We start from the raw sequence: 26,396 nt of genomic DNA on the forward strand, positions 1-26,396 counted from the left end.
TAAGACCTACTCTCCATTCCAGGCAACATCCTGGTAAATCTTCTTTGCACCTTTTCCAAAGCTTCCACATCCTTCCTAAAATGAGGCGACCAGAACTGTACACAGTACTCCAAATGTGGCCTTACCAAAGTTTTGTACAGCTGCATCATCACCTCACGGCTCTTAAATTCAATCCCTTTGTTAATGAACGCGAGCACACCATAGGCCTTCTTCACAGCTCTATTCACTTGAGTGCCAACTTTCAAAGTTGTATGAACATAGACCCCAAGATCTCTCTGCTCCTCCACATTGCCAAGAACTCTACCGTTAACCCTGTATTCCGCATTCATATTTGTCCTTCCAAAATGGACAACCTCACACTTTTCAGGGTTAAACTCCATCTGCCACTTCTCAGCCCAGCTCTGCATACTATCTATGTCTCTTTGCAGCCGACAACAGCCCTCCTTAGTATCCACAACTCCACCAATCTTTGTATCGTCTCCAAATTTACTGACCCACCCTTCAACTCCCTCATCCAAGTCATTAATGAAAATCACAAACAGCAGAGGACCCAGAACTGATCCCTGAGGTACGCCACTGGTAACTGGGATCCAGGCTGAATATTTGCCATTCACCACCACTCTCTGACTTCTATCGGTTAGCCAGTTCGTTATCCAACTGGCCAAATTTCCCACTATCCCATGCCTCCTTACTTTCTGCATAAGCCTACCATGGGGAACTTTATCAAATGCCTTACTAAAATCCATGTACACTACATCCACTGCTTTACCTTCATCCACATGCTTGGTCACCTCCTCAAAGAATTCAATAATATTTGTAAGGCAAGACCGACCCCTCACAAATCCGTGCTGACTATCCCTAATCAAGCAGTGTCTTTCCAGATGCTCAGAAATCCTATCCTTCAGTACCCTTTCCATTACTTTGCCTACCACCGAAGTAAGACTAACTGGCCTGTAATTCCCAGGATTATCCCTAGTCCCTTTTTTGAACAGGGGCACGACATTCGCCACTATCCAATCCCCTGGTACCACCCCTGTTGACAGTGAGGACGAAAAGATCATTGCCAACGGCTCTGCAATTTCATCTCTTGCTTCCCATCGAATCCTTGGATATATCCCGTCAGGCCCGGGGGACTTGTCTATCCTCAAGTTTTTCAAAATGCCCAACACATCTTCCTTCCTAACAAGTATTTCCTCGAGCTTACCAATCTGTTTCACACTGTCCTCTCCAACAATATCGCCCCTCTCATTTGTAAATACATAAGAAAAGTACTCGTTCAAGACCTCTCCTATCTCTTCAGACTCAATACACAATCTCCCGCTACTGTCCTTGATCGGACCTACCCTCGCTCTAGTCATTCTCATATTTCTCACATATGTGTAAAAGGCCTTGGGGTTTTCCTTGATCCTACCCACCAAAGATTGTTCATGCCCTCTCTTAGCTCTCCTAATCCCTTTCTTCAGTTCCCTCCTGGCTATCTTGTATCCCTCCAATGCCCTGTCTGAACCTTGTTTCCTCAGCCTTACATAAGTCACTTTTTTCCTCTTAACAAGACATTCAACCTCTCTTGTCAAACATGGTTCCCTCACTCGACCATCTCTTCCCTGCCTGACAGGGACATACATATCAAGGACACGTAGCACCTGTTCCTTGAACAAGTTCCACATTTCACTTGTGTCCTTCCCTGCCAGCCTATGTTCCCAACTTATGCACTTCAATTCTTGTCTGACAACATCGTATTTACCCTTCCCCCAATTGTAAACCTTGCCCTGTTGCACGTACCTATCCCTCTCATTTACTAAAGTGAAAGTCACAGAATTGTGGTCACTATCTCCAAAATGCTCCCCCACTAACCAATCTATCACTTGCCCTGGCTCATTACCCAGTACTAAATCCAATATTGCCCCTCCTCTGGTCTGACAATCTACATACTGTGTTAGAAAAGCTTCCTGGACACACTGCACAAACACCACCCCATCCAAACTATTTGATCTAAAGAGTTTCCACTCAATATTTGGGTAGTTAAAGTCGCCCATGACTACTACCCTATGACTTCTGCACCTTTCCAAAATCTGTTTCATAATCTGTTCCTCCACATCTCTGCTACTATTGGGGGGCCTTTCGAAAACTCCTAACAAGGTGACTGCTCCTTTCCTACTTCTGACTTCAACCCATACTACCTCAGTAGGCTGATACTCCTCGAACTGCCTTTCTGCAGCTGTTATGCTATCTCTAATTAACAATGCCACCCCCCCACCTCTTTTACCACCCTCCCTAATCTTATTGAAACATCTATAACCAGGGACCTCCAACAACCATTTCTGCCCCTCTTCTATCCAAGTTTCCGTGATGGCCACCACATCGTAGTCCCAAGTACCGATCCATGCCTTAAGTTCACCCACCTTATTCCTGATGCTCCTTGCGTTGAAGTATACACACTTCAACCCCTCTCCGTGCCTGCAAGTACTCACCTTTGTCAGTGTGGAGGAACAGGTTGGGAAACAGATTTGGGAAAGGTGCAGAAGTCACAGACTAGTCGTCATGGGTGACTTCAACTTCCCAAACATTTAGTGGAAACTCTTTAGATCAAATAGTTTGGATGTGGTGGTGTTTGTGCAGTGTGTCCAGGAAGCTTTTCTAACACAGTATGTAGAATGTCCGAGCAGAGGGGAGGCCATATTAGATTTGGTACTTGGTAATGAACCAGGGCAAGTGATAGATATGTTACTGGGGGAGCATTTTGGAGATAGTCACCACAATTCTGTGACTTTCACTTCAGTAATGGAGAGGGATAGGTGCATGCAGCAGGGCAATGTTTACAATTGGGGGAAGGGTAAATACGATGTTTTCAGACAAGAATTGAAGTGCATAAGTTGGGAACATAGGCTGTCAGGGAAGGACACAAGTGAAATGTGGAATTTGTTCAAGGAACAGGTACTACGTGTCCTTGATATGTATGTCCCTGTCAGGCAGGGAAGAGATGGTCGAGTGAGGGAACCATGGTTGACAAGAGAGGTTGAATGTCTTGTTAAGAGGAAGAAGGAGACTTATGTAAGGCTGAGGACACAATTTTCAGACAGGGCGCTGGAGGGATACAAGATAGCCAGGAGGGAACTGAAGAAAGGGATTAGGAGAGCTAAGACAGGGCGTGAACAATCTTTGGCGGGTAGGATCAAGTAAACACCCAAGGCCTTTTACACATATGTGAGAAATATGAGAATGAATAGAGCGAGGGTAGGTCCGATCAAGGACAGTAGGCGGAGATTGTGTATTGAGTCTGAAGAGATAGGAGAGGTCTTGAACGAGTACTTTTCTTCTGTATTTACAAATGAGAGGGGCCATATTGTTGGAGAGGACAGTGTGAAACAGACTGGAAAACTCGAGGAAATACTTGTCAGGAAGGACGATGTGTTGGGCATTTTGAAAAACTTGAGGATAGACAAGTCCCCCGGGTCTGACAGGATCTATCCAATGATTCTATGGGAAGCAAGAGATGAAATTGCAGAGCCGTTGGCAATGATCTTTTCGTCCTCACTGTCAACAGGGGTGGAACCAGGGGATTGGAGAGTGGCGAATGTCGTGCCCCTGTTCAAAAAAGGGAGTAGGGATAACCCTGGGTAGTACAGGCCAGTTAGTCTTACTTCGGTGGTAGGCAAAGTAATGGAAAGGTACTGAAGGATAGGATTTCTGAGCATGTGGAAAGACACTCCTTGATTACGGATAGTCAGCACGGATTTGTGAGGGGTAGGTCTTGCCTTAGTAGTCTTATTGAATTCTTTGAGGAGGTGACCAAGCATGTGGATGAAGATAAAGCAGAGGATGTAGTGTACATGGGTTTTAGTAAGGCATTTGATAAAGTTCCCCATGGTAGGCTTATGCAGAAATTAAGGAGGAATGGGATAGTGGGAAATTTGGCCAGTTGGATAACGAACTGGCTAACCGATCAAAGTCAGAGAGTGGTGGTGGATGGCAAATATTCAGCCTGGATCCCAGTTACCAGTGGCGTACCGCAGGGATCAGTTCTGGGATCTCTGCTGTTTGTGATTTTCATTAATGACTTGAATGAGGGAGTTGAGGGGTGGGTCAGTAAATTTGCAGACGATACGAAGATTGGTGGCGTTGTGGATAGTGAGGAGGGATGTTGTCGGTTGCAAAGAGACATAGATAGGATGCAGAGCTGGGCTGAGAAGTGGCAGATGGAGTTTAACCCTGAAAAGTGTGAGGTTGTCCATTTTGGAAGGACAAATATGAATGTGGAATACAGTGTTAACGGTAGAGTTCTTGGCAATGTGGAGGAGCAGAGAGATATTGGGGTCTATGTTCATACATCTTTGAAAGTTGGCACTCAAGTGAATAGAGCTGTGAAGAAGGCCTATGGTGTGCTAGAGTTCATTAACAGAGGGGTTGAATTTAAGAGCCGTGAGATGATGATGCAGCTGTACAAAACCTTGGTGAGGCCACATTTGGAGTACTGAGTACAGTTCTGGTCGCCTCATTTTAGGAAGGATGTGGAAGCTTTGGAAAAAGTGCAAAGGAGATTTACCAGAATGTTGCCTGAAATGGAGAGTAGGTCTTACGAGGAAAGGTTGACGGTGCTCGGCCTTTTCTCAAGAGAACGGAGAAGGATGAGGGGCGACTTGATAGAGGTTTATAAGTTGGTCAGGGGAATAGATAGAGTAGACAGTCAGAGACTTTTCCCCCGGGTAGAACAAACCATTACAAGGGGACATAAATTTAAGGTGAATGGTGGAAGATATAGGGGGATGTCAGAGGTAGGTTCTTTACCCAGAGAGTAGTGGGGGCATGGAATTCACTGCCTGTGGAAGTAGTTGAGTCGGAAACATTAGGGACCTTCGAGCAGCTATTGGATAGGTACCTGGATTACGGTAGAATGATATCGTGTAGATTAAGTTGTTCTTAAGGGCAGAACGGTAGCATTGTGGACCGCACAATTGCTTCACAGCTCCAGGGTCCCAGGTTTGATTCTGGCTTGGGTCACTGTCTGTGCGGAGTCTGCACGTCCTCTCCGTGTGTGCGTGGGTTTCCTCCGGGTGCTCTGGTTTCCTCCCACAGTCCAAAGATGTGCAGGTTAGGTGGATTGGCCGTAATAATTTGCCCTTAATGTCCAAAATTGCCCTTAGTGTTGGGTGGGTTGCTGGGTTGTGGGGATTGGGTGGAGGTGCTGACCTTGGGTAGGGTACCCTTTCCAGGAGCCGGTGCAGACTCGATGGGCCGGTTGGCCTCCTTCTGCACTGTAAATTCTATGATAATCTATGATTAATCTAGGACAAAAGTTTGGCACAACATCGTGGGCCGAAGGGCCTGTTCTGTGCTGTATTTTTTATGTTCTATGGTCCAGCCGAAATGGACTGTGTGGCTGTTTTGAAAAATGTATAAGAATGGATGTTTCTCTTTGTTCGGTGGAGAGGCTGTCTGGAACTTTAACTGACGTCATCTCCCTGCCGGCAAAATAAAACTTTTGATGCGAGGACCAGTACCCCAGGGCATTGAGTGATTTACATAGAATTTACAGTGCACCAGCTCTTGGAAAGTGCACTCGATCCAAACCCACACCTCCACTCTGTACCCACACCCCAGTAACCCGATACAACACTAAGGGCAATTTTGGGCACTAAGGGCATTTTATAATGGCCAATCCACCTAACCTGCACATCTTTCGACTGTGGCAAAAAACCGGAGCACCCGGAGGAAACCCATGCAGACACAGGGAGAAAGTGCAGAGTCCACACACAGGCGGTGACCCAAGCCGGGAATCGAATCTGGGAACCTGGAGCTGTGAAGCAATTGTGTTAACCACTATGCTACCGTGTTGCCCAATTTACACAAATTCTTTGATATCCTCTCGCGCCAACAGTTCCAATTGTCAATGTGTTTCTCTGGGTGATTCCACTGCTATCTGGGATGTAGCTGCCTCTGAAATTGTGACCGTTCAGTGATTCAGTTCCAATTGTCAGTGTGTTTCTCTGGGATGTTCCACTGTTCTCTGGGATGTAGCTGCCTCTGTAACTGTGACCGTTCATTTATTCAGTTCCAAATGTCAATGTGTTTCTCTGGGTGCAGCTCCTCAAACTAAGGAAACATTTTGAAACATTGGAAACTCAGAATACTCAGAACTTGAAGCAGATACAAATGCTTCACCCATGGGGCCAGAGAAAACATATTTAACTGTGAATAATTTGACACGGTCTCTAACTGATACTGGCCCTGCACTTAGAGAGAGGGGTTGAGATATGGAGGAAGGGAGAGTTGGTCTATGAGAAGTGTTGAGGAAGATAGAGTAAGAGAGAAAGCAGGAGAGTGAGAAACAGCATGAGAGATAAAGGAGGGTGAGAGCGAAATAGTGTGAGAATGAAAGAGAGTGAGAGCGAATGAGAGTGAGAGAGAAAGAGGACGCGAGAATATGAGAGTGAGAAAGCAAGAGGTTGAGAGCGAATGAGCGTGAGAGAGAAATGGGATGAGAGAGAAAGAGGGCGAGGGAGAAAGACGGTGAAAGAGAAAGCAAGAGGTTGAGAGCGAATGAGCGTGAGAGAGAAAAGGGTTGAGAGAGAAAGAGCGCGAGGGAGAAAGACGGTGAAAGAGAAAGTGAGCAAGAGAGAAAGAGGCTGAGGGAGAAAGTGAATGAGAGAAAGAGGGTGAGAGAGAAAGAGGGTGAGCGAGAATGTGGGTGATCGAGAAAGATATTGAGAGAGAAAGAAGATGAGACAGGATGAGAAAACAAGAGGGTAATATTACCATTAATAATAATTTGAGACAATTTTCTCCATCATCAGCTCATCGAGGTGAGAGAGAAAGAAGCTAAGCGAGAATGAGAGAACGAGAACACAGATGTCATAGAATTTACAGTGCAGAACGAGGCCATTCAGCACATCGAGTCTGCACCGAAACAGCACGATACCCGAGACCACACCTCCAAAGTATTCCCATTACCCAGTAACCCACCCAACACGAAGGGCAATTTTGGACACTAAGGGCAATTTAACATGGCCAATCCACCTAACCTGCACATCGTTGGACTGTGGGAGGAAATCGGAGAACCCGGAGGAAACCCACGTACACACGTGGAGAACGTGCAGACCCCGCACAGACCGTGACCCAAGCTGGGAATCGAACCTAGAACACTGGAGCTGTGAAGCAATTGTGCTAACCACCATACTACCTTGCTGCCCTGAACGAGGGCCAGAGAGAAAAAATATGATAGAGAAAGGGATTTAGAGAGAAAGTGCGTGTGAGGGAAACAGGGTGAGAGAAAGACCGTGAGGGAGAAACAGATTAAGGGAGAAGGAGTGTGAGAGAAAGAGGGTGAGAGAGAAAAAGAGATAGTGGGGAAGAAAGTGAGAGAGAAATGGAGTGAGAGTGAAAAAGCACGAGAGAGAAAAAAGTTTAGTGAGAAAGAAGGTGAGGGAGAAGGAGCGTTGGAGTCACAAATGCTGCCAGAAAAAGAGGGTGAGAGAAAGAAGTCGAGAGAGGAAGAGCGTGAGGGAGTAATAAAGTGAGAGAGAAAGAGAACGAGTGCGAGAGAGAAAGAGGGTGAGGGAAAATGAGAGTGAGAGATAAAGAAGGTGAGGAAGAACGAGAGTGAGGGAGAAAGAGGCTGAGAGAGAAAGATGGTGAGAGCGAAAGAGGCAGGAGATAAAAAGTGTGGAAGAGAAAGAGGATTTCAGAGAAAGGGGGTGAGAGAATCAGAGGGTGAGAGAGAAAAAAGGTGAGCGAGAAAGAGGGTGAGGGAATGAACATGAGAGAGAAAGAGGGTGAGACAGAAAGAGGGTGAAAGAGAATGAGAAAGCAAGAGGCTATTAAAATAAAAATGTGCTACCACCTTCTCTGTCATCGTCCCCACAAGGCTTAGCATCATCCCTCATATACTTATGGGAATAACTCCCTCTCGTGGCTGTCTGTATACGTTTCATTGTTCCTTGTATTGTCTTCATGTCTGAGAATGCCAGAAGTGCGAGAGAGAGGGTGAATAAAAATAGGGTGAGAGAAAGTGGGTGAGAGTGGAACGGGTTGAGAGAGAAAGCGGGTGAGTGAAAAAGAGTGTAAGAGAGAAATAAGGTGAGAGAAGGAGGGTGGGAGAGAATGAGAGTGAGTGAGAAACAGAACAAGTATGAGGGAGAAAGAGGGTGATGCAAAATAAGAGTGAGAGAGAGTAAAAGGTGAGAAAGAACGAGGGTAGAAGAGAAAGAGGGCAAGAGAGAAAGAGAGTGAGTTAAAAAGACAGTGAGAGAGAAATAGAGTGAGGGACAAAAAGGATGAGAGAGAAAGAGGATGTAAGAGAAAGACGGTGGGTTAGAAAGAGGGTGAGAGAGAAAGAAGGCAAGAGAGAAACAAGGTGAGGAAGAAAGAGGGTGAGAGAGAAAGGTGAGAGAGAAAGAAGGTGAGAGAGAAGAGAAGGTGAGGGAGAATAGAGTGAGTGAGAAAGAGAACGAGGGTGAGAAAAAAGGTGAGGGAGAAAGAGAGTGTGAGGGAGAAAGAGAATGAGACAGAAAGAGGGTGAGAGGGAGAGGGTGAGGGAGGAGAAGAGTGAAAGAGAAAGAGGGCGAGAGAGATAGAGGGTGAGAGAAAAGGAGAGCAAGATAGAAGGAGTGTGTGTGAAAGTGGGTGAGCGAGAAAGGGGTTGAGACAGAAAGAGGGTGAGAGAATGAAAATGCAAAGATGGTAAACAAAGTAATTTGCCACCACGACTTTCTCACCATCTTGATAGAAATCTTTGGATCCTCACTGTCTTCAGGTGATGCCCCGGAGGACTGGAGAATAGCGAATGTTGTTCCTCTGTTTAAGAAGGGTAGCAAGGACAATCCAGGGAACTACAGGCCGGTGAGCCTTACGTCAGTGGTAGAGAAATTACTGGAGAGAATTCTTCGAGACAGGATCGACTCCCATTTGGAAGCAAATGGACGTATTAGTGAGAGACAGGGTGGTTTTGTTAAGGGGAGATCGCATCTCACTAACTTGATAGAGTTTTTCGAAGAGGTCACAAAGTTGATTGATGCAGGTAGGGCAGTGGATGTTGTCTATATGGACTTCAGTAAGGCCTTTGACAAGATCGCTCACGGTAGACTGGTACAAAAGGTGAAGTCACACGGGAGAGCTGACAAGGTGGATACAGAACTGGCTAGGTCATAGAAGGCAGAGAGTAGCAATGGATGGGTGCTTTTCTAATTGGAGGGCTGTGAGCAGTGGTGTTCCGCAGGGATCAGTTCTGGGACCTTTGCTGTTGAAATGAAAATCGCTTATTGTCACAAGTAGGCTTCAAATGAAGTTACTGCGAAAAGCCCCTAGTCGCCACATTCCAGCGCCTGTTCGGGGAGGCTGTTACAGGAATCGAACCGTGCTGCTGGCCTGTCTTGGTCTGCTTTCAAAGCCAGCGATTTAGCCCTCTGCTAAACAGCCCCTTGTTCGTTGTATATATAAATAATTTGGAGGAAAATGTAACTCATCGGATTAGGAAGTTTGCTGACGACACAAAGTTTGGTGGAATTGCGGATAGCGATGAGGACTGTCAGAGGATACAGCAGGATTTAGGTCGTTTGGAGACTTCGGCGGAGAGATGGCAGATGGAGTTTAATCCGAACAAATGTGAGGGAATGCGTTTTGTAAGATGCAGGGAGGGAATATACAGGGAATGGCAGAACACTCAAGAGTATTGAAAGTCAGAGAGATCTAGGTGTAAAGATCCGCAGGTCACTGAAAGGGGCAACACAGATGGAGAAGGTAGTCAAGAAGGCATACGGCATGCTTGCCTTTATTTGCCGGGGCATTGAGTATAAGAATTGGCAAGTCATGTTGCAGCTTTATAGAAACTTAGTTAAGCCACACTTGGAATACAATGTTCAATTCTGGTCGTCACACTGCCAGAAGGATGTGGAGGCTTTAGAGAGGGTGCAGAAGAGATTTACCAGGATGGTGCCTGGTATGGAGGGCATTAGCTATGAGGAGCGGTTGAATAAACTCAGTTTGTTCTCACTGGAACGACGGAGGTTGAGGGGCGACCTGATAGAGGTCTAAACAATTATGAGGGGCATAGACAAATTGGATAGTCAGAGGCTTTTCCCAAGGGTCGAGGGTCAATTACTAGGGGCATAGGTTTAAAGTGCGAGGGGCAAGGTTTATATTAGATGTACGAGGCAAGAGTTTTACACAGAGGGTAGTGGGTGCCTGGGGCTCGCTGCCGGAGGAGGTGGTGGAAGCAGTAATGATGGTGCCATTAAAGGGGCATCTTGACAAGCACATGAATTGGATGGGAATAGGGTTAGGGAATACGGACCCAGGAACTGTAGAAGGTTGTCGTTTAGTCGAGCAGCATGGTCGGCACGGGCTTGGAGGGCCGAAGGGCCTGTTCCTGTGCTGTACCTTTCTTTGCTCTTTGTTTTGTCATCAGCTTCCCAAGGCTCAGCATCATCCCTTATATACTTATGGGACTAGCTACCTCCAGTAGCTGTCTGTTTGCGTTTCATTATCCCTAGCATTGACTTCGTGTCTGAAAATACCACTAGTGAAATGAAAATGAAATGAAATGAAAATCGCTCATTGTCACAAGTAGGCTTCAAATGAAGTTACTGTGAAAAGCACCAAGTCGCCACATTCCGGCGTCCGTTCGGGGAAGCTGGCATGAGAATTGAAGGGTGCTGCTGGCCTGCCTTGGTATGCTTTCACATCCAGCGATGTAGCCCGTGCTAAACCAGCCCCTGTGAGTGTGAGAGAGAAAGAGTGTGGTAGAGAAAGAGGGTGTGAGTGGAAAAGGGATGGAGAGAAAAAGAATGAGAGAGAACGGGAGTGAGAGATGAAGAGGGTGAGTGAGAATGAGGCTGAGAGAGAAAGAGGGAAAGACAGAAAGAGGGCGAGAGAGAAAAAGCGTCAGTAACAAAGAGGGTGAGAGAGAAAGAGGGTGCGAGAGAATGAGGGTGAGGGAAAAAGATGATGAGAAAGAAAGAGGATGAGAAAAAATGAAGGTAAGAGAGAAAGAGGGTGAGTGTGAAAGAGGATAAAAGATAAATAAGGTGAGACAAAGAGGGTGCGAGAGGATGACAGTGAGGGAAACAGAACGAGTTTGAGGGAGAAAGAGGGCGAGGGAAAATGTGAGCGAGAGAGAAAGAACGTGAAAAAGAACGAGGGTGTGGGAGTAAGCTGGTGAGAGAGAAATTTGGTGAGTGAGAAAGACAGTTAGAGAGAAAGAGAGTGAGAGAGAAAGTGCTTGAGAGTGAAAGAGGGTTAGAGAGAAGAGGGCGAGAGATAAAGAGGGTGAGTGAGAAAGACAGTGAGAGAAAAACAGTGGTAGGAAGGATGATGATAAATAAAGAGGGTGAGTGAGAAAGAGGGTGAGAATGAGAACTAAGGTGACAGAGAAAGCAGGTGAGCGAGAGCGAGAGTGAGAGAGAAAGAGGGTGAGAAAGATAGAGGGTGAGAGCGAAAGAAGGTGAGAGAGAATCAGGGTGAGTGAAAAAGAGGATGAAAGAGAAAGAGAGTGAGAGAGAAAGAGCTTGAGAGTGAAAGGGTTAGAGAGAAGTGGGCGAGAGATAAAGAGGGTGAGTGAGAAAAACACTGAGAGAGAAACAGTGGGAGGGAAAGATAAAGAACCTAGAACACTGGAGCTGTGAAGCAATTATGCTAACCACGATGCTACCGTGCTGGCCTATGTAGATAGGCCAACGAGAGGCGAGGCTATATTGGATTTGGTACTGGGTAATGAACCAGGTCATGTGTTAGATTTGGAGGTAGGTGAGCACTTTGGTGATAGTGAACACAATTCAATTACGTTTACTTTAGTGATGGAAAGGGATAGGTATATACCGCAGGGCAAGAGTTATATCTGAGGGAAAGGCAATAATGATGCGATGAGGCAAGACTTAGGATGCATCGGATGGAGAGGAAAACTGCAGGGGATTGGCACAATGGAAATGTGGAGCTTGTTCAAGGGACAGCTACTGCGTGTCCTTCATAAGTATGTACCTGCCAGGCATGGAGGAACTGGTCGAGCAAGGTAACAGTGGTTTACTAAAGCAGTTGAAACACTTGTCAAGAGGAAGAAGGAGGCTCATGTAATGTTGAAACATGAAGATTCAGTTTGGGCGCTCGAGAGTTACAAGTTAGCTAGGAAGGACCTAAAGAGAGAGCTAAGAAGAGCCAGGAGGGGACACGAGAAGTCTTTGGCATGCAGGGTCAAGGATAACCCTAAGGTTTCTATAGATATGTCAGGTATAAAAAAATGACTAGGGTAACAGTAGGCCCACTCAAGGGCAGTAGTGGGAAGTTGTGCGTGGAGTCCGAGGAGATAGGAGAGGTGCTAAATGAATATTTTTCGTCAGGATTCACAGAGGAAAAGGACAATGTTGTCGTGGAGAGTACTGAAAGACAGGCTACTAGACTAGAAGGGCTTGAGGTTCATAAGGAGGAGGTGTTAGCAACTCTAGAAAGTGTGAAAATAGGTAAGTCGCCTGGGCCGGATGGGATTTATCCTAGGATTTTCTGGGAAGCTAGGGAGGAGATTGCTGAGGCTTAGGCTTTGATCGTTAAGTCATCTTTGTCTACAGGAATAGTGCCATTAGACTGGAGGATAGCAAATGTTTTCCCCTTGTTCAAGAAGGCGAGTAGAGACAACCCCGGTAACTATAGACCAGTGAGCCTTACTTCTGTTCTGGGCAAAGTCTTGGAAAGGATTATAAATGATAGCATGTATAATCATCTGGAAAGGAATAATTTGATTAGAGATCGTCAACACGGTATTGTGAAGGGTAGGTCGTACCTCAAAACCATTATTGAGTTCTTTGAGAAGGTGACCAAACAGGTTGATGAGGGTAAAGCAGCTGATGTGGTGCATATGGATTTCAGTAAAGCGTTTGATAAGATTCCCCACGGTAGGCTTTTGCAGAAAATACGGAGGCATGGGATTCAGGGTAATTTAGCAGGTTGGATCAGAAATTGGCTAGCTGGAAGAAGACAAAGGGTGGTGAATGATGGGAAATGTTCAGAGTGGAGTCCAGTTACTATTGGTGTACCACAAGGATCTGTTTTGGGGCCACTGCTCTTTGTTATTTTTATAAATGACCTGGAGGAAGGCGTAGAAGGATGGTTGAGTAAATTTGCAGATAACACTAAAGTCGGTGGAGTTGTGGACAGTGCGGAAGGATGATACAGGTTACAGAGGGACATAGACAAGCTGCAGTGCTGGGCTGGAGTGTAATGCAGAAAAGTGTGAGGTGATTCATTTTGGAAGGAATAACAGGAAGACAGACTACTAGGCTAATGGCAAGATTCTTGGTAGTGTGGATGAGCAGAGAGATCTCGATGTCCATGTACATAGATCCCTGAAAGTTGCCACGCAGTTTGAGAGGGTTGTTAAAAAGGCGTACGGTGTGTTAGCTTTTATTGAGAGAGGGGTTGCGTTTCGGAGGCATGAGGTCATGTTGAAGCTGTACAAAAATCTGGTGCGGCTGCATTTGGAGTATTGCGTGCAATTCTGGTCGCCGCATTATAGGAAGGGTGTGGAAGCATTGGAAAGGGTTCAGAGGAGATTTACCAGGATCTTGCCTGCTATGGAGGGAAGATCTGATGAGGGAAGGCTCAGGGACTTGAGGCTGTTTTCTGTAGAGAGATGACGGTTAAGAGGTGACTTAATTGAGGCATATAAGATGATTAGAGGATAGGGTGGACAGTGAGAGCGGATGGCGATGTCTAGCACGAGGGGACATAGCTTTAAATTGAGGGGAGATAGATATAGGACAGATGTCAGCGGTAGGTTCTTTACTCAGAGAGTAGTAAGGGCATGGAACAGTAGTGGACTCGCCAACACTAAGGGCATTCAAATGTTCATTGGATAGACATATGGACGATAAGGGAATAACGTAGAGTCTTTCACAGGTCGGCGCAACACCGAGGGCCGAAGAGCCTGTACTGCGCTGTAATGTTCTATGTTTTATTCCCATTCTATTCATGTATTTGTCAAGTTGTCCCTTAAACGTTATTATCGTCCCTGCTTCCACCAACTCTTCCGGCAGCGAGTTCCAGGCACCCACTACCCTCTGTGTAAAAAACTTACCTCGTATATCTCCTCTAAATCTTGCCCCGCGCACCTTAAACCTATGCCCCCAAGTAATTGACCCATCTACCCTGGGAAAAAGTCTCTGACTATCCACTCTGTCCATGCCCCTCAATAGACCTCTATCAGGTCGTCCTTCATTCCAGTGAGAACAAACCAAGTTTGTTCAACCTCTCCTCATAGCTAATGCCCTCGATACCAGACAATATCCAGGTAAAACCCTTCTGCACCCTTTATAAAGCCTCCACATCCTTCTGGTACTGTGACAACCAGATTTTATCACAATACTCCAAGTGTGGCCCAACTAAGGTTCTATGACATGACATGCCAATTTTTATACTCAATGAAGGGAAGCATGCCGTTTGCAAGCTTGACTACCCTAGCCACCTGTGTTGCCCCTTTCAGTGACTTGTGGAGCTGTACACCTAGATCTCTCTGACTGTCAATACTCTTGAGAGTTCTACCATTCACTGTACATTCCCTACCTGTATTCCACCTTCCAAAATGCATTACCTCACATTTGTCCGGATTAAACTCCATCTGCCATCTTGCCGCCCAAGTCTCCAAACGATCTAAATCCTACTGTATCCTCCGACAGTCCTCATCGGTATCCGCAATTCGACCAACATTTATATGGTCCGCAAAATTACTAATCAGACCAGTTACATTTTCCTCCAAATAATTTGTATATACTACGAACAGCAAAGGTCCCTGCACTGATCCCTGTGGAGCACCACTTGTCACAGCCCTCCAATCAGAAGAACACCCTTCCATTGCCACTCTCTGCCTTCGATGACCTCGCCAGTTCTGTATCCATCTTGGCAGCTCACCTCTGATCCCTTGTGACTTCACATATTGCACCAGTCTGCCATGACTGACCTTGTCAAAGGCCTTGCAGAAGTCCAGATAGACAACATCCACTGCCCTACCTGCATCAATCATCTTTGTGACCTTCGCGAAAACTCTATCAAGTTAGTGATACACGACTTCCCCTTCACAAAACCATGCTGCCTCTCTCTATTACCTCCAGTTGCTTACAGATGGGAGGAGATCCTGGTTCGAATTATCTCCAGTGACTTCCCTACCACTAACGTAAGGCTCATCGGCCTGTAGTTTCCTGGATTATCGTTGCTCCATTTCTTAAACAAAGGAACAACATTGGCTGTTCTCCAGTCCTTCGGGACATCACTTGAAACAGTGAGGATCATAAGGTTTTGGTAAAGGCCTCATCAATTTCCTCTCTATCCTCCTTCAGTATTCTGGGAAGGTCCCGTCAGGCCCTGCACTTAGCCACCTTAATATTTTTCAAGATGCCAACACCTCGTCTATTTGGATCTCAATGTGACCCACGCTATCTACACACCCTTCTCCAGACTCAACATCTACCAATTCCTTCTCTTTGGTGAATAATGACGCATTAGCTACCTCGCCCATTTCCTCTGGCTCCACACATAGATTCCCTCCCCTGTCCTTCAGTGGGCCAACCCTTTCCTTGGCTACCCTCTTGCCTTTCATGTACGTGAAAGGGTAAAAGGCTTTGTGATTTTACTTAACCCTATTTGCCAAAGACCTTTCGTGACCCCTCCTGACTCCTTCCTACTTTCCTTACATTTCACACAGGCTTCGTCTGTTCCCGGCCATCTTGCCCTGACAAATGCCTCCCTTTTTCTTTTTGACGAGCCTACATTATCGCTCGTTATTCAAGGTTCCCGAAGTTTGCCGCATTTATCCTTCTTCCTCACAGGAACATTTCGGTCCTGAATTCCTTTCAACTGATATTTATAAATCTCCAACATGTCATATGTTGATTTACCTCCAAACATACGCCCCAATCTATGTTCTTCAGTTCCCACCTAGTATTGTTATAATTAGCCTTCCCCCAATTTAGCACATTCGCGATAGGACCACTCTTGTCCTTGTCCACCAGCACTTTAAAACTTACGGAATTTTGGGCACTGTTCCCAAAATGCTCCCCTATTGAAACTTCTACCACCTGGCTGGGCTCTTTCCCCAATACCAGGTCCAGTACAGGCCCTTCCACAGTTGGACTACCGACATGTTGCTTTCACAAGCCCTCCTGGATGCTCCTTATAAACTCTGCCCCGTCCAAGCCTCTAGCGCTAAGTGAGTCCCAGTCAATATTGGCGAAGTTAAAGTCTCCCATCACAACTCTGTTTCTTTCACTCCTTTTCAAAATGTGTCCACCTATCTGCTCCTCTATCTCCCACTGGATGTTGGGAGCCCTGTAGTAAACCTCCAACATTGTGACTACACCCTTCTTATTCCTGATCTCGATCCATAGAGCCTCGCTGCCCTCTGTACTGCCCTCCGCAGTACAATTGTGATATTCTCCCTAATCGTAAACGCAAATCCTTCACGCCTTTTACATCCCCTTCTATCCGGCCTGAAACATCTAAATCCTTGAACGCTTAACTGGCAATCCTGTCCTTCCCTCAACAAGGTCCCTGTATTGGCAACAACATCATAGTTCCAAGTACTAATCCAAGTACTAAATTCATCTGCCTTACCTGTTAAACGCCTTCCTGTGGCAGGTACGGGAGGCTTCCAGGGGCCCGGATGGCTTGATCTGCAGAAAGTGCACCCAACGAGAGCTCCACACAGGCCGCATGGTTCGGTTGGAGCAGCAGCTGGATGGATTACGAGCATGCAGGTGGCGGAAAACATCATAGATAGCAGTTATATAAATGTGGTCACACCCAAGGTGCAGGCAGAGAAATGGGTGACCACGAGAAAGGGCAGGCAGTCCGTGCAGGAATCCCCTGTGGTTATCACCCTCTCGAACAGGTATATCCCTTTGGATACTGTCGGGGGGATAGCCTATCAGGGGAAAACAGCAGCAGCCAGAGCAGTGGCACCACGGCTGGCTCTGATGTACAGAAGGGAGGGTCAAAGAGCAGAAGAGCAATAGTCATAGGGGACTCTATAGTCAGGGGCACAGATAGGCTCTTCTGTGGACGTGAAAGAGACTCCAGGATGGTATGTTGCCTCCCTGGTGCCAGGTCCAGGATTTCTCAACGGGTAGAGGGCATCCTAAAGGGCGAGGGCAAACAGGCAGAGGTCGTTATACATATTGGTACTAACGACATAGGCAGGAATGGGCATGAGGTCCTGCAGCAGGAGTTCAGGGAGCTAGGTAGAAAGTTAAAAGACAGGGCCTCTAAGGTTCTAATCTCGGGATTACTCCCTGTGCCACGTGACAGTGAGGCTAGATATAGGAAGATAGAGCAACTAAACACGTGGCTAAATAGCTGGTGTAGGAGGGAAAGTTTCCGTAACCTGGCCCACTGGGAGCTCTTCCGGGGCAGGTGTGACCTATATAAGTTTTGCATCTAAACTGGAGAGGCATAAACATCCTGGCCGCGAGATTTGCTAGTGTCACACAGGAGGGCTTGAATTAGTATGGCAGGGGGGTGGGCACGGGAGCAATAGGTCAGAAGGTGAGAGCATTGAGGGAGAGCAAGGGAATAGGGACAGTGGGGCTCTGAGGCAGAGCAGACAGGGAGAAGTTGCTGAACACAGCGGGTCTGGTGGCCTGAAGTGCATATGTTTTAATGCAAGTATTATGGCTAAGGCAGATGAATTTAGAGCTTGGATTAGTACTTGGAACTATGATGTTGTTGCTATTACAGAGACCTGGTTGAGGGAAGGACAGGATTGGCAGCTAAACGTGCCAGGATTTAGATGTTTCAGGCGGCCAAGAGGGGGATGTAAAAGGGGTGGCGGAGTTGCGCTACTGGTTAGGGAGAATATCACAGCTGTACTACGGGAGGACACCTCAGAGGGCAGTGAGCCTATATGGGGAGAGATCAGGAATAAGAAGACTGCAGTCACAATGTTGGGGGTTTACTACAGGCCTCCCAGCAGCCAGCGGGAGATAGAGGAGCAGATCGGTAGACAGATTTTGGAAAAGAGTAAAATCAACAGGGTTGTTTCGATGGGAGACTTCAACTTTCCCAATATTAACTGGGACTCACTTCGTGCCAGGGGCTTAGACTGGGCACAGTTTGTAAGGAGCATCCAGCAGGGCTTCTTAAAACAATATGTAGACGAGAAGGGGTCACGAAAAGCCATTGGCAAATAGGGTTAAGTAAAATCCCAAGGCTTTTTACAGGTACATAAAAAGCAAGAGTGCAGCAAGGGAAACGGTTGGCCCACTGAAGGATAGGCAAGGGAATCTATGTGTGGAGCCAGAGGAAATGGCCGAGGTACTAAATGAATACTTTGCTCCAGGATTCACCAGAGAGAAGGGAATGGTGGATGTTGAGTCTGGAGAAGTGTGTGTAAGATAGCCTGGGTCACATTGAGATCCAAAAAGACGAGGTGTTGGGCGTCTTGAAAAATATTAAGGTAGATAAGTCCCCAGGGCCTGATGGGATCGACCCCAGAATACTGAAGGAGGCAAGAGAGGAAATTGCTGAGGCCTTGACAGAAATATTTGGACCCTCGCTGTCTTCAGGTGATGTCCCGGAGGACTGGAGAATAGCCAATGTTGTTCTTTGTTTAAAAAAGGAAGGAAGGATAATCCAGGGAACAACAGGCCGGTGAGCCTTACGTCAGTGGTAGGGAAACTACTGGAGAGAATTCTTCGAGACAGGATCTAATCCCATCTGGAAGCAAATGGGCGTATTAGTGAGAGGCAGCATCGTTGTGTGAAGGGGAGGGCATGTCTCACTAAGTTGATAGAGTTTTTCGAAATGGCCACAAAGATGATTGATGCAGGTAGGGCAGTGGATGTTGTCTATATGGACTTCAGTATGGCCTTTGACAAGGTCCCTCATGGTAGAGTAGTACAAAAGGTGAAGTCACACGGGATCAGGGGTGAGCTGGCAAGTTGGATACAGAACTGGGTAGGTCATAGAAGGCAGAGAGTAGCAATGGAAGGATGCTTTTCTAATTGGAGGGCTGTCACCAGTGGTGTTCCACAGGGATCAGTGCTGGGATCTTTGCTCTTTGTAGTATATATAAATGATTTGGAGGAAAATGCAACAGGTCTGATTAGTAAGTTTGCAGACGACACAAAGGTTGGTGGAATTGCGGATAGCGATGAGGACTGTCAGAGGATACAGCAGGATTTAGATTGTTTGGAGACTTGGGCGGAGAGATGGCAGATGGAGTTTAATCCGGAGAAATGTGAGGTAATGCATTTTGGAAGGTCTAATGCAGGTAGGGAATATACAGTGAATGGTAGAACCCTCAAGAGTATTGAAAGTCAAAGAGATCTAGGAGTACAGGTCCACAGGTCATTGAAAGGGGCAACACAGGTGGAGAAGGTAGTCAAGAAGGCGTACGGCATGCTTGCCTTCATTGGCCGGGGCATTGAGTATAAGAATTGGCAAGTCATGTTGCAGCTGTATAGAACCACACTTAGGCCACACTTGGAGTATAGTGTTCAATTCTGGTCGCCACACTACCAGAAGGATGTGGAGGCTTTAGAGAGGGTGCAGAAGAGATTTACCAGACTGTTGCCTGGTATGGAGGGCATTAGCTATGAGGAGCGGTTGAATAAACTCGGTTTGTTCTCACTGGAACGAAGGAGGTTGAGGGGAGACCTGATAGAGGTCTACAAAATTATGAGGGGCATAGAGAGAGTGGATAGTCAGAGGCTTTTCCCCAGGGTAGAGGGGTCAATTACTAGGGGGCATAGGTTTAAGGTGAGAGGGGCAAGGGTAAGAGTAGATGTACGAGGCAAGTTTTTTTACGCAGAGGGTAGTGGGTGCCTGGAACTCGCTACCGGAGGAGGTGGTGGAAGCAGGAACGATAGTGACATTTAAGGGGCAGCTTGACAAATACATGAATAGGATGGGAATAGAGGAATACGGACCCAGGAAGTGTAGAAGATTGTACTTTAGTCGGGCAGCATGGTCGGCACGGGCTTGGAGGGCCGAAGGGCCTGTTCCTGTGCTGTACATTTCTTTGTTCTTTGTTATTTGTTCTTGATACACTTACCTGCCAGAAATCACTTGCCCACCGCTCCCGCTGAAATCGACTGGCCTGTTCCTGTGAAAGTTAAAGTTTTTAAAGGATACACTTACCTCCCAGAAATCACTTGCCCACCGCTCCCGCTGAAATCGACTATCATGGTTGATTGTGAGCTCTTGCTCTGCAGCGTTCCACACAGAGCAACACCCACTATATTTCCATTAGTCCTGAAGCGTGTCACTTTCTCTTTTTGTCCTGGTATTCATTCATTTGTATCTTGTCACAAGATTACTCCCGGTGGTGCCGTCCATGCAAGCAGAAGGGAAATTCTGCCAACCCAGCCCTGTGGCTGTGCACATTTAGGTAGTTCAAAGTCAGAGATCCTGAAGAAACGGAGCCTGGGACAAAACAACCTGAGACACAATAACTGTGAGAGACAAAATCATTCACCATTCAATTGTTAGTCTCGGCATTTGATTCAAATTAGATTAATTAATGAGGGAATGAGCTATTTTATAGTTTACTCTAGCACCCCATCCTTCATTGGGAATATTGTCTCTTCCTGATACAACAGAACCACTGGTGAATGATTTTGTCACTCACAGTTATTGTGTATCAGGTAGTTTTGTCCCAGCCTCCGGCAATTCACTCTCTGGCTGAACTACCTAAAAGGTACACAATCACAAGGCTTGTTTGGCAGCATGTCCGATCTGCTTGAATGAACGGCAGCACCGGTAATAATTTAATGACTGAATACACGGCTTGGTATGGGCACATCGACTCTCTGCTCTCTGATCATTGCGGGTGTCCAGGACAGTGATTCTGTCATTTATTTATGAAAGGAAGGAGCTCTGAGGGATGTCCTTGGTAGGTGGAAATGGCTCCTATTGGCTCTGCACGGCAAAAACTTGCGATTCCTTCTTTAATAATCAGGAGTCTAGGTACAACTGTGATCGAACCGAAACTCCCCATCCCAAGAAGCTTTCCAGTCACCTCCCTGATTATTGCACCAAAGGCTGAAATTGCCAGGATTGTTCCTGTGCTTGGTGAGGAGTTTGGAATCCAATTCCTTTGCTATCCACTAGAATGTTTACAGGGCGGGATACGGAGGGTCACACCACTTTTATTGAACTACTGTCCTAGATTAATCATAGATTATCATTGAATTTACAGTGCAGAAGGAGGCCATTCGGCCCCCTGAGTCTGCACCGGCTCTTGCAAAGAGCACCCCACCCAAACTCAACACCTCCACCCAACACCAAGGGCAATTTTGGACACTAAGGGCAATTTATCATGGCCAATCCACCTACCCTGCACATCTTTGGACTGAGGAGGAAACCGGAGCACCTGGAGGAAACCCACGCAGACACGGGAAGGACGTGCAGACTCCGCACAGACAGTGACCCAAGCCGGAATCGAACCTGGGACCCTGGAGCTGTGAAGGAATTGTGTGATCCACAATGCTACCGTGCTGCCCTTAAGAACAAATAAATCAACACTATATCATTTTACCGTAATCCATGTACCTATCCAATAGCTGCTTGAAGGTCCCTAATGTTTCCGACTCAACTACTTCCACAGGCAGTGCATTCCATGCCCCCACTACTCTCTGGGTAAAGAACCTACCTCTGATATCCTCTGTCATCGCTTTATAAGTACGAGTCCATGTGTCCACGTGTACTTATATGACCAAGATATCTCATACACCTTACTCGTTCTATCTTTATGTTTCTGAATTGTCAACCCTATCAGTATTTAGAATACACGTGACTGGCGGGAGATAGTGGGATGAGGATGGAATCTGAGTGTCCTCGGGCTGGCATGGATAACGTGGCCAAATGGCCACCGTCTGTACCGTGACTTTTCGATGGTTTAAGACGTTATTTTGACTTTCCAGTGATGAAATTGAAACCAATTTCCATTTGCCACGTACTCCCTCGATTCTACTTTGAACGTGTGATCACTCTTCAGAAATCGCGCCAATTGAATTCTCTTCAGATTTGTATAAGCACTACTTTTGTATATTAATGACCTACATACGTGTGACGCGTGTATCTTAATGATCAACCGGCAGAGTTTGAAGTGTGTTTCAAGAGTCCGGGAAAATATGTAGACCAAAAGCTAAGCTTCACAGAGAACAGCGGCAGCATATTTAAAATTGCTTTTAATTAGAAACTAAAAGTGTTTCAAATCATAATGCTTCAGAGAAGGTATAAAAAGTTCTGGCAGATATTATTTGAACGGTTAACATGGCAGACTGGTATGGTTACCTCAGTGTGAACAGCAACGGTAAGCTCGCGAGAATTGACAACACTTCAGGTAAAACCGTTGTTCGACAGCAGACGCAACTCAATAATTTGTTTCACAAAGTAGCTCAGAGGAATGTTCAGACCATCACCGGTAGACCCTCTCACTCTTTGAGCCGATGCTTTATAATGTTGCGTGGGACAATCGGCTCCAGAGGTGTTTTGTTCCCAGTACCCTGAACACTCAATAACATAATTATAATTTAACTTGCTGTTTTTCATATATATTTAGTGAAATGTGGTGTGTGGTATGGATGCATGACATGTATTCGCAAAAGAATGAATGGTGGCATACAAGCAATATTTACTCTTTTGAACTGTTTTTACTGCTATACTGGATGTAAAACCAAATACAATTGTACACTTTTGCATGGGAAATTAAACGCTATTATTATTATTCCTCCAAATAATTCGCAATATCGCAACGCCATTTCCAGCAAGCAACTGGCCATTTGTCCCCTCTAATCCTGCCGCACTATCTAAATTCACATTAACAATTAGACTGCTGTTACGTGTTAATTTCAATCACCAAGATATTGGTTGGGAAATTTCTGGGAGATTGATATTGAAAAGAGTTTCTTTATATCGGGAGATGTCTTTGTTGTGAATCAGAGTAACAAAGTATCTGTTCATCCGGAGTAATCAGAATGGAGATATAAATTGGAATATCCAGACAGAACAAGACAAAAGTCCATCGAGATGGAATCCGGCCATCGCACTAAGATGATGGACTGAATTCCTACCAATTAGCTCAGAACTCGTCCTGACATAACGAGGAAATCTACCACTTGTAGAGAGAATAGTTCCAAATGCGCCCCTTCTTTCTAAACATACTCGACATCTTCCATCTCTGACATGTTGGTTTCAATCAATACTTCCTGGGTCAAGGAAAGATGGAATCATGGGAAATTTCATACATCACTCGCCACATTTGCCTCTGACTGTTCAGGGCCTGTTTACACCATCTGGCTCAACAGTGTGTTCACGAAGTTAAACTTCCGTACCGGCTGAGGCTGTTCATGAAGGCCCCGCCTCCTGGCCCATTGCCGCTCGCATGAGGTGTGGCGATCCTCAGGTTACCTCACCACCAGTCAGCTCTCCCACTCAAAGGGGAAAGCAGCCTGTGGTCATCTGGGTCTATTGTTACTTTGATCACTTTCCCTAATTCACATCTCAACACGTGAAACGCATCTGAATCCTGAACTGATATTTTCAACAGAACTCGCAGATGACATTCAATTATTTGTCACTTATTGGTCGTATTGCAACATCGTTTAATGGTCGATCAATTTATTTATATTTACATATCGACATTTGAAATGAAATGTCGCTGGAACTATCCAATCATCAGAGAGTTCTCACTGTGACTAGACTTTGCTCTATAATTCTGCCATCCCTTAGCGACATGGTTACAGCGGATTATCACAAATGATTCTCAACACTTTATCCTCTACACTGAACAAAGGAGTCAGTGTTTGGCGCAATGCACGGGGAGAGTTTAGCTGCTTTACAGAAGTCTCCTTGGCTCTATGTTTATTTCCATTATGTTTCGGGTTGTTCGGCATATCCTGTCTCCTGCACGAATCATCAAGGAAAAGCCATCCAGGTTCTCATCTGTCACCTGCCTTCTTTTTTGATCTTTTCTCCAAAGCGGCCAAGTCCAGGGAGGCATAGAGAGGTCCGCCCTGAGACTGGGAAATATATGAAGCATTGACATTCAAAAATTGTTAACATAGATGTCAAATTATCCCGAAATGAAATCGACTTCAATGAAGTGACAAAACGAGACAACTAAGAAGGATACAATTCGGCCCATTCAATCCGTCCTGGCTCCATGAAAGTGCTACTCAGTTAGCGCAACCTCAGTTTAACATTCCCCATATCTTCAACAATTCTCCTCCCTTCAACCATTTCACAGATTCCCTTTTGAAAACCACTGTTGAATCTTCTTCCAGTGCCCTATATATCTATCTGCGAGGGTGCTGCTTAATGTGTATCTGCAATAATTGTCTGGACAAATTATCTGTGATAGTGTCGTGAAATTGGAAAGCAAATTAAAGCAGACATCGTCAATGTCTCACCAGACAATTGCGGCGATGTAACTGTTACTTTTATTCGATATCTTTATTGTTAAAGAGCGAACCTGATGATCATGTTTCCCCGTGTGTTATCTATAGGGTCCGGCAGATAAATCCATATCCAGACAGAAACACAGACACAATAAAGAGACTTACACCGAAGAATCGCAGAGAAGGGGGTGGGAGGGGGGGGGGGGGGCACATCAAAAGTCCATTTAGACCATGCTGTCAGTGCCTAAATAAAATAACTTGAAAGATAAAGCACGCTGGTCATTCTTATCACACTGCCCATCTCCCGATCCGTTGTTTTAAACATTCCAACACTTTAGGTGAAGATCCAGGTGCCTTATTAAATGTTTCTGCCTCAACCTCCAAATCAGGTAGCAGAACCCACACTGCTCTTATTTTGCGCATTCACGGCTACGCAAGACCCTGGTCGTTTCACAGCAACTTTTCAAAATACTCGTCAAAGCTTTCACTGAAGGCATTCTGCAGCCCATTCGGAATCAATTGTGTTCCAAGAACATCCATTTAATAACGGCGCAGCGAATGTATTTTATTTGGATGTTTGTTGAGGGAATTGATGTCAACAGTGGATACTGAGAGCTTCCTGCTCCCGTGTCCCAACATAACCCCCTCGCTCCTCCACTCCTGCCCCCGCACAGGAATATGTTCTGATTTTAGTTAAAGCGACGAGTGTGATTTGAAACAAATGAATGTGTTCTAGAATGTGCTCTGCCAACCACGTGAAACATCTAGCGTGGGATGGGGTGCACATTATTCCAAAAATCAGCAATTATCTGGGCAGCTTGACAGCATATTAATTGCACTTACCCGTAACGCACCGTCATGTAATCTTTGTGTCTGTGTTTGGCGGAGTTCGCCTAGGTATTAAAGAATACAATATGAATTTAAATATTATTTCTGCCGGCGTATAGATATTCAGCTGGAGATAGGCGAAGACAATGACGAGTCAATGCGCCAATGACCCTAATTGTCAATTGGAGTCAATCCAAAAGCTTCACACATAAGCCTGTGTTCCCCCAATAGATCAACAGCCCCTCAATGCATCGCTTCTCAGATAAAACGTCAATGGAGTCCAAGTTGCCAATGGCTGGACAATCCCTGCCTAGTGTCCACTGCCCATCTGGTATATTAGCGGCAGATTTAATAATCCACAATTGGCCGTTTTCTGGCACCAACAGGAATGAGATGATTGAAGAATATTCTGATGGCGGTCAGTCCACTTATCAATCGGTGAATTCCCGCCATTTGATATTTAATCTGTACCAATGATTCAATGGAACTTACCCGTTTGTCGCTCTTTCCGCCCCTGTCTTTGTGTTGTCTCGCTCAAACTGAAACTGAACAAGGACAAGAAGTATTAATGAAGTGTTAGGTCATCCAAATCGAGGCGCAGGTCCCAGAAATAGCTGAGGAAATAATTAATTGTTCAACAGTTTTAGATTCATCTTCAAATATCGAACAGAATGTCAACATGAAACATTGAAGTCAGAGTTGGGTTTGAACTGGACTTCACACAATACTAAACACAAAGAGAGTGTCCGTGATGTAGTTTGCAAATGTCTCAGTCACTTACTTTTCATTTTGGCTTTTGTTGTCCCATTTTCCTGAAAGAAGGAACTATAATTAGCAAAATAAAATCAGGAGAAGATAATAACATTGGATACGCAATCATGGCAATGTCCCTCATGAACCGGATTCCTCACCTGATCTGCCGCCTTTACAAATCCAAATGGGAAGTAGAATCAACAAGAGAACCAGAACCGCCAGGACAGCGATGAAAGCGGGAAGGGCCCGACTGCACCATCCTGCAGAGAGAACACAATTAAAATCTGCTTCTCTGTCTCATCCTTATCTCCTGGCATTCTCAGTTGGGAACGGAACTCAGTTAAAAAAATCGGAAACTGAATCTTGGGAGGGAAAGGGGGAAAGTAAACCCCGGGAAACTGATAGCAACACATGAAATGGAATCAAATAATTTACAGTGCAGAAGGA

At 45.7% G+C, this 26,396-nt stretch overlaps 1 long non-coding RNA gene across 1 annotated transcript; it reads right to left on the minus strand.

The window, feature by feature from the left end:
- Positions 1 to 23,886: 23,886 nt before the first annotated feature.
- LOC140403044 (uncharacterized) lies at positions 23,887 to 26,188 on the minus strand. Its single transcript, XR_011938220.1, has 5 exons — positions 26,108 to 26,188; positions 25,978 to 26,008; positions 25,689 to 25,741; positions 25,212 to 25,261; positions 23,887 to 23,990 (listed from the first exon to the last, which is right to left on the minus strand). It is a non-coding gene; the product is annotated as an uncharacterized lncRNA (long non-coding RNA).
- Positions 26,189 to 26,396: the final 208 nt, after the last annotated feature.

Source organism: Scyliorhinus torazame, chromosome 26, assembly GCF_047496885.1.
Source record: "Scyliorhinus torazame isolate Kashiwa2021f chromosome 26, sScyTor2.1, whole genome shotgun sequence".
Classification (NCBI taxonomy): Eukaryota; Metazoa; Chordata; class Chondrichthyes; order Carcharhiniformes; family Scyliorhinidae; genus Scyliorhinus; species Scyliorhinus torazame.